Consider the following 12395-nt stretch of genomic DNA (forward strand, 5'->3'; position numbering starts at 1 on the left):
GTTCGATTGGATGTCGCCGAGAAAGTCGGACGTGGCGAGTAGGGCGACGCATAATTTGGAAGGTACCCTTTCGGGGTAAACGTTTTCAAAGTGAGCGTCCAAGCTCCCGGCACTCAAGCTCCGCACCTTGGTTTCCAATCCGCGTAACACGTAGATGGCCGGCGTGGTCTGAAGCCGCCGCTCGTATTTCAAAAATAGGGAAGGTGCCAGCGTCACCTTTTTCAAGTGTAACGTCATTTCTTTAATGTCCACCTCGTAATTGTACGTTTTCTTGTCTTTGGGGACCGATACGAGTTTAAATTCGTCGTTGTTTAATAGGAAAACGACGCGAATTTCGACGGCAGGTACCATCAGGCGCGGCTGTTGAAACAGGTCGGTATTGATCTGACCGACCAGGTTAAAGTATTTTCCACCCTTCGTCGCTTCGTAACGTTGTTTCGGACCGCGAGACGAGACGTCGTAATCGTCCTTTAAATGTTCGTCGTCCTCGACATAGAGTCCAGCCGCGTGCACTGTTTCTTGAGCCGTGGGCGTGGAATGAAGCACGACGTCCAAAATACTCCTGTAGGCGTACAACTCGTTGGAACTGACGAGCTTGTTGTTCGCATAAACGGTGACCGTCTTAAACATGCCGCTCAACAGGTGGTTTATTGGGAAAACGACATCTTTCTCGTCTATTTCTTCCCCGTCGTCGCGAACAATGCGCACGGTCAAAGACACGAAACTGCCGTAGAGATCCAAGTGTGCCCTTTGCAAATTTTGAATACAAAACTCGATCACGGAATTATTTACTCCGTTGACCGGATAAAAAAGTTGGTACGAAGTATCTTCCACGCCGTATTGAATGGAAGGGGGTTCGAATATCATCACATCACTCGTTAGACAGATCGGCGTCTGTATTTTTCCTTTCGTTGACGTCATGACGGAGCGCGCGCAGCGGATGTGTGACCTTCACGGCGTACCAAAGATATCTGCAGGTGCGTCGTGTGTCGGCGCCTTTTGTTGTCGTTTGCGGCGTTTCTTTCCATTGTTGCTTCCAGAGCCCTCCATGGAATCCAGCACGTCTCTCCCCGTTGCTATGGCCGTCTTTTTTACTCTGCGCGATATTCCTTCGCCATCGGCCAAATTCCGCGCCAAGCGCTTCAACGTTCTCTTGGCGATCGGTTTTATTTGCTGCCAGATGGGAACGATAAACTTGGATATGTTGCTCAACACACCGCCCCCTCGTTGGAAAAGGGGTCCCGTGTACACGGGAATTATTTTGGGGGAGTTACGGTACATATTTGAAATGCAACGTTAGATTGGTTCTGCCTTTGGACCGCAACGGCAAACGTCTTCCCGTTTCGTCCGCGAGAACGATCGTCACTGAGGGAATTTCGAATTGAGACAGGTTAAAATACTGGATGTTATCTAACGTGTAGGTGACGACGTGCTTCTCTTTCTCGTAATAAAAGGGTAGTATTTTTAATATCGGTTTTTTCCCGCTCCCCACGTACGTGGGTTCCACGATATCCGTGTACACGATTATGTTGTGAAACGGGGGTTCCAGGAGTACCTCGACGGAGCTCGTGGCATCCTCCCCCGTGAACACGGTACGCGATTCGAAGCCCAAAAGCACGGCCAGGTACTCGGAAAGTCTTAGGGTGGAGGTGCCCTCGGAAAGCCGAATTTTACATTTCTGTTCGGTTCCGTCGAAGCTGAAGCGCGCGCGTTCGCCTACGCGCTGGTTAATCGCATTTAGAAGTGCTTGCGGCGTCGCATAATAGCCGGGAGGCACATGTACTTGCAAAGATCGAGGAATTTTCGTCTTGATCGTGAAAGAAAATTGGCGCGCTACGGGGAGAGAGACGCGTAGCGTTTCTTCGTGTCCCTCGACGGGTGTGAGATGTAGCAGCTTGACAAAGGGTTCTGGTACGTGCAACCCTTTCGGCGTTTTCAGAGAGTAGACGTTATCCGCGAATTCTGGCGAGGCGTCCAGCTTGTGCGTCTGGAAATACTTGTTGAGTGTGTTCCGTAGGGACGTGGTTTCTGAATTCAGAGTGACGTCGCCGAAAGCGACGGGTGCGGCGTGCTCCAATAAGATGGAGGTGGCTTCGCGTTCGCTCAATTTGGGGGGTTTCACCGCACGACCTGCTTCGCGGGACGCTAGCGAGGCGTCGAGCGCTTGCGCATGAGGGACCAATTCCACGGCTTTCACGTCCACGGGTAAGACGAAGTCGTATCGCGATTTATTGTACGCGAAAGAAACGTCGAATTCCGAAAGGGCTTTTCCCAAATCCCTCTCGAGATCCGAGGTGACACGAAAAGTTCTGCCGGCTTCCACCGTGTCCTCAAAAGAAACCTCGATTTTTGCATCTTGCCTTTCGTAGCCGATATTTAAAAAATCGTTACTTATGCTGAGATCCATCAGACCGACTTTATACCGATTCGAGAGCTCAAGCGGACTATCGAAAGCTACCGTGAAGGCGTTGAGTTTATTCGAGGGAAACTTATCCATGCTGGCGTTCGAGAGCAGGTGGACGTAGATGTCTGACATCATTTCCCAATCTTGACCACGTCGCTGCTCGGAACCCAACTGTCGTGTTCTTTGTCGTAACCGAACCAGCGAACCAAGGAGAAGCTCTGACCGTTCAGTTGCTTCTTTCTCAGCACTTTCGTCACTGGCCAAGGCTGATTGGCGTCTCGGGTTACGACGAGTACCTCCTCCGGGTAGAAAGATCCGTCCACTTCCTTACCCCAGTAATCTTCGAGGTGTACGACGGGAGGAGAGGTGTCTCTCAGGCGGGAGACGGTGAAAATCTGAGGCGACCAACTCCCTTCCGAGCTCTTATGAAAACCTTTTCTGTGTAGTAGAACCCTCACTTTATCCCCCAGTTTGAGCTTCTTTTTCACGGAGGGTACGACGGGCTTCCCATTTATCTTATTGAACAGCTCCAATTCGTTTTCGGGCGTGACTTCGGACGGGCTGATGCCCAAAGTCCTGTGTTTGGTGGTGTTGTAGTCGCGCACGATCTTGGGAAGCGCGGAAACGAAGAGGTATTTTCCCGTTACTCTAAAATAACGGAATATTCTGTCGCGTAAAGTGCGTATGACGCGCTCTGCCTGCGATGCTTTGATTACTGGAGAGAAGGTAGAATACATGTGTACCTTCTTTCGTGAGAGATACTCCTTGACGGTCTTGTTGTAGAATTCCCCGCCTCTGTCACAAAAGATGCGTGTAGGTACGTTACCTCCCCGAAAAAGTCTTATCATGGCCCTTTTCATTTCGGCGGGGCGCTTCGTCTTTAGTGGGAGGGTGCGCAGAAAGCGGGAGAGGGAATCGATTGCCACGAGAATGTAGCGGTAGCCACCGTTGAATCTCTTGTGTTTTGAAAAATCGGCGAGATCCATTTGCCACACGTCGTTGATCTTGAGCGCGATGATGCGTCTCCTATTAAACTTTCTTCTGACCGGATGGTGGAGCGTGTAGGCATCCAGCTTTCTGAGAATGGCGAGAGCCTTCTTTTTGCTCAAGTGATGCGCTTTTCTATAGCGTTCCACACACCCCAAACCACCCTCTGGTTTCTCATATCCCTCCATAAGTCGTCCACGCAATGGAGGCCTGCTGCTGCTGCTGCTGTTGAGGCTCGCGAGATTTGGGTAGAGAAATCAGACGCAATAGTTTCGAGACTTTGGGGAACCAGGAAGGTTTCTTTCCCGTCTTACGTTGCAACAAATAATTGACGAGTTCGTAAACGGAGGAGTGTCTGATGGGCTTGCCCGACACGGAGACACAACCCTCGCGATCCCAGGAAAGAACCTTCTTTAATTCCGAGACGACCTTTTCCGCTTCCTCTTCGTCCACCTCTGGAGAGAGGAGCGAATAGTCAAAGTCATTTGTAGCGTCGGACACCTTGTTTTTATTGTCGTAGGGGTCAAATCCGTACTGCTTGAGTATGCGATACAGTGCTTGCAGTATGAGTTTCACTTTGACGTCGTCACTCTCCTTCGAGGAAAGAATGTTTCCGATGGAGGAGGAGGAGGTGGTCACTTCAATTCTCTTGGCCATTGGCAAAAAGGTTCAACACGGCGGAAAGCAGGAGAGGAACCACCGACGAAAGAACGTCCTGTCCTGAGACAGATAGCGCTTCAAACGTTGCGGATTCTTGTGAATCTTTTTGTAGGCGAGCCGTCGTAAAAAGCGTTTGTGCTTCTTCAAACACGCGAACGTATCTGGAGCTAGAGCCACCTTTCCGTTCAATACATTGAGGCAAATTTCGGAGAGGTGTTTCATGTCGGACGAGGACGAACGTCTCAAGACGTCGCGGCGGCGTGGAGGGGGTAGAGTGGAGAGTACTTTGAGTAAAGTGAGGTGAGGGCGGAGATTCATTTCGGAGCGTAGATATATTGACGTTCTCCCGGAAAGATATTGCTACGCAACCTGTGATCCTCGTGCGTATAGTTGTGAAGATCCACGAGTAAATATGCGTGGGGCGACGACATCGCTTGTTTATATGCGTCCAGAAAATACTCCAATCTTTTTCTGCCAAATAGCTGTTGGCCGAAATGTTCCATCTGGTGCACGCTGCGCACGGTGCGCCACAGGACGACGTAACTGGCGTTGTAGGATATTGTTCTAAAATGGCTACTGTCGAAAAAGATGTTTTGAACGAGTAAGAAGATCGAGGCGTTGGCGTGGTGAGAACCCCGAATGAAAAGATCGGTCACCTCCTTCAAGGAACCGGCGTCGGTCATGTGATCGTCGACGACGATCAGCGTAGCGCGCGACGTGTCCCACTCTCGCGGTAGCTCCTTGGTAAATTTTACGGAGTCCCCGAATTCGTCCTGCATGCTCGGCGAAGCATATTTCTGCACGTAGAATATTTGTGACGGAGGCTTGTCTACCACGTCGTTCAGGTTCCTCAACACGTTAGCAACGAAAGTAGATTTGGCGCACATGGAGGGGCCGCTTAAGATACAGCGAAAGGGATGACGGAAACGAAAAGGTTCGGGGGAAGACATGTTACGTGCGTACACGTTGCACGAAGAAAAAGAAGAGACTGAGACTCGAAGAGAAATGCATCGCTTTTATTTACACATCCTCGTCGTCGTCCTCTACATCGGAACTGCGTTCCCAATACAGATTGTCCAGGCTAAAGTTGGACTTCTTTTTCGCCAGTCTGTCCGCCGCTAAGATGCGGTCGAGCGTCTTCATCTTGTCCTGACACATTTCTTGACGTGCTTGCAACCATTCCAGACGGTGGACTTGAAAGGCTTCCTCCACGATGCCGCGTATAAATTCGCGAAGTTCTTCGTTTTTTGTCTTTTCCTTGCGACGACGAGAAACGCAGGAGAATAAACCACACATGGCGTTTTCCACGTATCGGTCAGAATGATGACGCGAGCGCGGTGCGCTCTGCCTTTATAGAGATAAACGCGCAAAGAACGGAGAATGAAAGCGAAACTGAAAAGCCACCCGTCGCCGCTAGGAGCGCGCGCGCGCGCGCGCAGCAGAGAGCCGAAACCGAAAACACCCGCGGCCGGCGCAGAGGGGGCTAGCAGCGCGCGCGCATGCGCGGACGGGTGGAGCAGAGGGCGCGCGCGCATCCATAGCTGCCGCTGCGCGTCGCCTCTCGCAGTTTCTCTCGGACCGTCGCGGAAGACGGACGTGCTCGCTCGCTCGTGCACGCGCGCTCGCTCAGTTTCTGGCTGCCTCTCGTAGAGAGCAGACGTGTGTTCTCCGCGCTCGCTCAGTTTCTGCCTGGAAGTTGCCGCGGGGCAAAAGGTGAGTGATTTGACGCGCTCCTTTTCTCGTATGTTTGCCGTGTTTAGCGGTGACCGCGCTCGTGCTAAGCCTTTTCTCGCATGTTTAGACTTGTTTTGCGGTGTCCAAGCCTGTTGACGCATGTTTAGCGATGTGTGGTTCCCGCCTTGTGTTAGCTGCGTAGTGTTGAGGTTATGCCCAAGCGCGCTCCTTTTCTCGTATGTTTGCCGTGTTTAGCGGTGACCGCGCTCGTGTTAAGCCTTTTCTCGCATGTTTAGCGATGTGTGGTTCCCGCCTTGTGTTAGCTGCGTAGTGTTGTGGTTAGGCCTAAGCGATCGTCCCCCCGTAAGCCTTTTTCCCCCGATGTGTACTGTTTTCTGTTTAGCAGTAGCGGTTAGACCTTTTCTCTCGCATGCCTAGACTTGTTTAGCAGTGCTGTCATTTTTACCTGCCGCTAGTATCTTGTTCTCTGTCTCTCTCCTCTAGAGCTATGATGGTGGCGCCATCTGGTGTGATGCCTTGCAACTAAGTGGCCACCTGTCGTCGATCTCTGCAACTACCCGACGTCAACAAGCACTGGTCACCCCGGAGCCGTTTCTTCGCCGCGGCATCGTTGATTTTCGAATAAATTGTTTCTCTCCGGTCTATTTCTATCTTTTCATTTTATTTTCTACCTATTTTTTTTATTTTTATCAGCTCAAGTAGCCGGCAACCCACATCTTCGTCTGGACGTGTCTCAGATGGTCCCCAATTAGTGTAATGACTCTCTGGAGGGTCCTGATTAATGTGGGGGGTCCCAATTAGCTCTAATTGCTAATTAATGGCATCCAGACGAAGATGTGACTTGCCGGCTTCTTGAGCTGATCCCATACTACTATGAAAACCAAGTGTCTTGGTCTTAAAGGTATTTTTGATGCGCTCATGGAGCCATACTACTCTGCCCATATCCTGTTATAGTATCTCCTGGGTGCTGATATCAGTTATTTTTGCTGCTTTTTCGCTGAGTAGCCCTCGACCTGAGTTTGTCGCACCCCACCTCAGAGAGCATGTCTCTTCCATGCGTCAATCCTACCCTGGTGAACGCGTTTCTACGTGGTCTGTCAAGGGTCTATACAAGTCCCTCTTTGGGCTACTCCCCATATCTCTGGCGCCTGTGGGCCTTGGTGTGCCCCGGCAGGTTGCTCGGCGTCTTGTCACCATGGGCTGGTTGAACGCACGTTGGGCAAGCCTAAAATGGCCCTTGGCACACGGCGGGACCGTCTGTCTCGGCTTGGAGTCGCCACTCCTTTCTGTCCGTTCTGCGCTTGTCACGAGACTGCACAGCACGCGTATCATCAATGTGTTGCGTCCGATACGCTGTGGCACAGAGTTGAGGTCCTGTTCGGCGTGCCCTGGATTCGGTGGAGAGTCATTCAAATCAGGGTGTCGAACCCGAACCGAAAACCGTACTCGAACCGTTATTTTTGCCGGAACCGAACCCGAACCGAAATTTTCATGACACTGTTGAACCCGAACCGGAGCAGAACCGTAAAAAATAATAGCGGTAACCGGTTCGCAACAAAACGGTTCGGACATAAAAGAAGTCAGCATAAGAGTACCTCTCTATCCCCGAACGAAGACACATTGGTATCATCATCACGCGCCTATGGATTTCAGAAATGTTCACCTAGCAGTCAGACGACGACGTATAGTAAGTATACTTTCAGCGTCTTTTTAACATGTTGAAGCGCAGTTGTCCTTGTGAGCGCCGCGACTAGCACCCCACGCACGCGGTGCGGCGTCTACTCTTCAGAGACGAGGTGCCACGCGGACGAATGAAACACGAATGGAGTAAGCCAGTTATATAGCTCTACAGGACGAATATGTGATCAAATAAGCGCCCAAGATTTCCCTTTACACGTGAGCAGTACAAATTAAACAAGTCAGAAACATGAGAAGTGGAGAAGGAGCGTACGCAGAACGGTGCCTGTTTGATTGGTCGTGGTTTGAAAAGTAAATGTGGTTCTGCTTATTGGTAGCGCAGTTGTGTCGTGACACATTGCCGTTGTGTTGTGGATTAACTAGTACACTGCTGCAGTAGTGTACTAGTTAATCCACAACACAACGTCCGAGCTCACATGTGAGCTCGGACAGAGTAAGGCTGGCAGGCTTATTTTCAACATGCTTCAGTACGGTTTCAGATCGATTCACGCTGAGAAGGCAGTGTGCCGGCAAGTACTGTCGTCTGTGTTACGCTGTCCATCTTATTAGGCTTCCTTTAAGTGTATCTTGCTGGCACTGTGCGTGTGAAAAAAGAGATTTTGGAACAGAAAGTAGCAGGACTACACCGCTTCAACAGCGTGAACAGCGTGCCTCTAGTTGCAATAAGTGTTCATCCATTTCTCATTTCTCTCGCTAAAGGGCTACCTCACCGCTAGAGACGTCAATGCAGACAACAGCAGTAAGCTATTAGCCACGCATTTCCTGATAAAAGCAGTTTTATGGAACATATAAAACGGAAGCGTTGAACCGGTTCGCGAACCGGTTCGGGGCTGCGAGCCGGTTCGATTTCTGGCGTGGCCGAACCGGAACTGAACCGGAACGAAATCAAAACAACGCGAACCCGAACCGAACCCGTATATTTTGCGGTTCGACACCCTGATTCAAATGCTCTTCCAGCCTCCCGTCCCGCCTCGCGATAGGAAACTGTTCCTTCTTCTGGCAGTAGAAATCAACTACCAGGTGTGGATTTCTCGCTGTATTGCGGCACTAGGTGGCCGCCTCTGTACTGTAGCAGAAGTGCTAAACCTTGTTCGAGCAGGGATTCGTCGAGCCTTTCGTAGAGAGAGAGCTGTGCTGGGAAGTTTTTCTCCTTCACACAGAGTCAAAACATAATTCTCGACACTAATGACTTTAATAAATATATTTTCAATTGTACTTTTGTGTATTGCTATCCTTTGCATGTAAACTGCCTACTGCACACCTGTTGTAGCGGGGGAAAAATTGCGAATGAATTCGACAGAGATTGAAAAATGATGAAAGAACTCGGCCCAGGCTGAAAAATGTGAGCGGGTAGGAGCGCACGCAGCCCTCCGGCCACGCTCCGCCCACCGGTAAGAGACTCCACCCGAGCGCCGCCTGCCGCGCGCAAGGAAAAATACGCGAAAAAAGTCGGCGTGACGGTGCGCTGCCCTGGCGGGGGAGCCTGCGTTTAACATGGCCGTAGTTTCTCAACATATCTTTACTACTTACTGTTCTTTCAATGGGAGGCAGCGAACAAGTGCCCGTTCGTGGAACCCAGCCCTCTCCTTCCGATTTGTTTCGGTTTCAGTCTGTTTAGCAATGTCATGATGACGTTTCTGTGGTAGAGGCCTATACGAACGCTTTGCATCTTACTCCCTGTGGGCGCAGAATGGTTCAGCTTCATTTCAGTGACAGCAGTTCTTACATTCCTGGATAAAATACTGTTATTGATTGAATATCACGTTTTATGGCAAAAAAATGCCATGAAGGTACCGGAGAGAAGGCAAGAAAATATGTGGACTTGAGTGAAAAGCGAGTTAAAATTAACTTGGAACTTAATTTAAGTTACTTTGGTAAGGTTACCTGAAAAAGGAACGAGTTCCTCTGAAAGTTACCACGGCGCAAAAGTACCGAGCTAAGTTAGAAGTTACCAAAAAAAAGGAACGTAGCTACAGTAACGAGTTACTCTTACCGAGTTACCTCGAACACTGTCGAGAACACTTAAGACGGCGGCTACAGAAGCTCCATGTCTAAGTATTAGAGACAGGGCATCTGCGTGGGGAAAAGGCGGAAGCGCTGTGGAGCCATGTAGCTTGAGCATTCGCGCAGGAAGTGAAGTTGCAAAGGACTCCAAAAGCAACTAAAGACCATGGTATAGCGAGCAGTGGACAAAGGACAACCCTGCCGCACACCGGACTCTATCGAAAACGGGCAGGCATAACGAGAGTGTATTGGCATCAAATGGAAGGCCAGCCACAGGGGTCGACTTCCTGTAGCATCTCAAACAGACTCAAACAATGTATTGTCATCGAGCAGGAGAGCTACCTATGGAGGTCGTATTGCCAACTGTTGGATGGAACAAGCGAAAACCTATGGAGGTAGGCGTCTTTACACAAACAAGAACAACCCCTCCGTCATCCTAGGTCTATCCTAAGGTTGTCAGATGGGGACAAGGATGGCATCCCTGAAATGTCAAACTCTAATCCTCAGACTATCATAATACTGCCACTTGGCATATGACATGACGTGCCCGAGGCTGTCCCTCGCTCATCCTCAGTGAGCTATTTAGGACAGTTTAAGTACACATGGAGGAGAAAGCTTTCCCTCACTTCCCTGCTTTGATTTGTTTTACTTTGCTGCCACGCACACCCGCCAAGTGCCTACAGAAGTTACATCAAATTGCAATGACACCTAAGTTATGGCAGCATTTTTATTGTTCCAGTGATAAACAGAAATCTTGTCAGGGGCACTAAGTTCGAGAAACCATCGTATTGCCAACTGTAGGATGGGACAAGCCTAAGCTTGCCCACTCCGAAATCCACTCCGAAAAGTACTAGAATTATCTTACGAAGCCAAAACATATTATTTCATCATTTCAAAGTTTTTCTTACTCCCGTTGGTTTGAGACAGTCAGGTAGGACCTTTGAAAGTCAAAAGCAATGCGACAGAATCGTGCGTTTCTGTCCTTTCCACGAGAAATCCTCCATATGTATCATAGACCGTTATACCTTTTGGAGGGAGATAATTTTACGCTGAACCACCCTTTAAGAAAAATGTCAATTAGGTCCAAGGATCGGCCCAAAAACGAACCAAACATGTCTAGGGAGTCTGAGCAGGTAAACTAAACAAAGTAATATTTCTCGTCCCGCTAGGTACCCACAGGGACGGGCACAGGACGTACCTGAATGACTTTTCACGGACAGTCCGCGAGTGTTATCTTCAGGACGTTCTGGGGATACGCTTCAAAGGACGAGGACACGACGGCATTGTGGGAACATTTTTAGTCCGTCCAACTCCAACTCCAACAATGCTCCAAAGGGAGATTGCTTTTTGTGCGTGCCATACCCTGCGAACAATCCTGAAACTCCGGAAGAGTCGCTACGGGGGAGCAATACAGTCCTAGTGGGCTAACTAGAACTTGATATGCCACACACTTTGATCATGATCAAAGAGCCGAGTCGCTGTAAGCCAGCGGCGACAGCACTACACAGCCACAAATAATGACTGCTCACGGATGATATGTGCACGCAGCCCGGCTCTCACTGCCTGAAAAATAGCCATGCTCCCAACATCTGGGCCACCAAAGGACAGCCGGCACCGGCGAATCCAAATTTGGAAGTTAATTTCCGAAATCAGCAATGCTAGTTCCTTCCACTCTGCGCGTGCGACCGTGGTGGTGGTGGGTGGTGATAGGGCTTGCCGTTGTCGGCCTCACGTATGTGGGCAACGTCACGACTCACGCCCTGGGGGAATGTGCGTCCTGGGCCGACTTAAGGGAACTGTGCCGACATACGTCTGAAAGCGTCTGAGGAAAACCCAGGAAAAACCCCAGACAGCACAGCCGGCACCAGGATTCGAACCCGGGTACCTTCCAGTCTCGACGTGACATGGCCAGCACGCTAACCACTGAGCCACGGGAGCTGGTGCGCGTGCGACCGGCAACGGCTCCAAGTACCTTACGGTGGCCCAATCAACTGCTGGGAGCTCAAATATTTGCGCCGCCCTACTCCACGGTAAAAGTGGAATATGGCGTCGCAAAAAACAATGTTCTGTTGTCTCAGACATGCCACAAGACGGACAACCGTCCGGGCGACATATCCGAAAACGGTGCAAACGTTCACGCAGTGGGAGGACACCATGGGCCAGCTTCCACTGGAGACCTGCGCGCCGTGCATCAGGCCAGCCAGCAGTGATACGCCGCCAGGCGAATTTCGTTGGCACTGCTGGCCTTGCGGGACCCGGTCGCATTTCCCTGTACGCGGCGTAGAAATTACGGACGCTCCACAAGGAAAAAATAAGCAGGGAGTACTTCCGCCCTGGGGCGAAGCTCGGAACTTTCGAGGAACCACCTGATGGCGTATCCTAGGAAATACTGCACTAATGCGCAGGCCCCCAAGCAAGCAATGGCCGATGGCCAATGGTTGGATAATCGTCGGCTGCGGGTCGGCCAACGACCGTCGGCTTGCCGATGTTAAAACGACGGTGGCCCAAAGTAGCACATAACAATGCTTGAGACGCCGTCGGCCTGCCAATGGTTATACACGGTTGGCAGGATGTACTGTACAACAGTGGTTGACATACCCTCGGCCAAAGTGGTTGAAACAATCTTTGTGACCGAGTTCTCCCCACTATCCCGCGGATGTCTACCCTCCCCCACCCACCGTGCGGGTGTTTATATATATCCATTACCACGGTTGATGCACTCTATAGTATCATGCTAAAGCATATGCCCGTTGGTTGCACACATCTACGAACACGCACGCAAAAAAGTGCTTAATTTTGTGTGTCCGGTTTTAACGTTGTGTGAAGTGCACTGATTGCATCCACTTGATGATGTGCAGGCCTATAGTCCAGGTTAGTCACCATTTCAGATACAGCAATATGGCTAAGGGATTTTATTTGTTACTGGGGCTCGCATTTTATTTGACTT

Source organism: Ornithodoros turicata, chromosome 10, assembly GCF_037126465.1.
Source record: "Ornithodoros turicata isolate Travis chromosome 10, ASM3712646v1, whole genome shotgun sequence".
NCBI lineage: Eukaryota > Metazoa > Arthropoda > Arachnida > Ixodida > Argasidae > Ornithodoros > Ornithodoros turicata.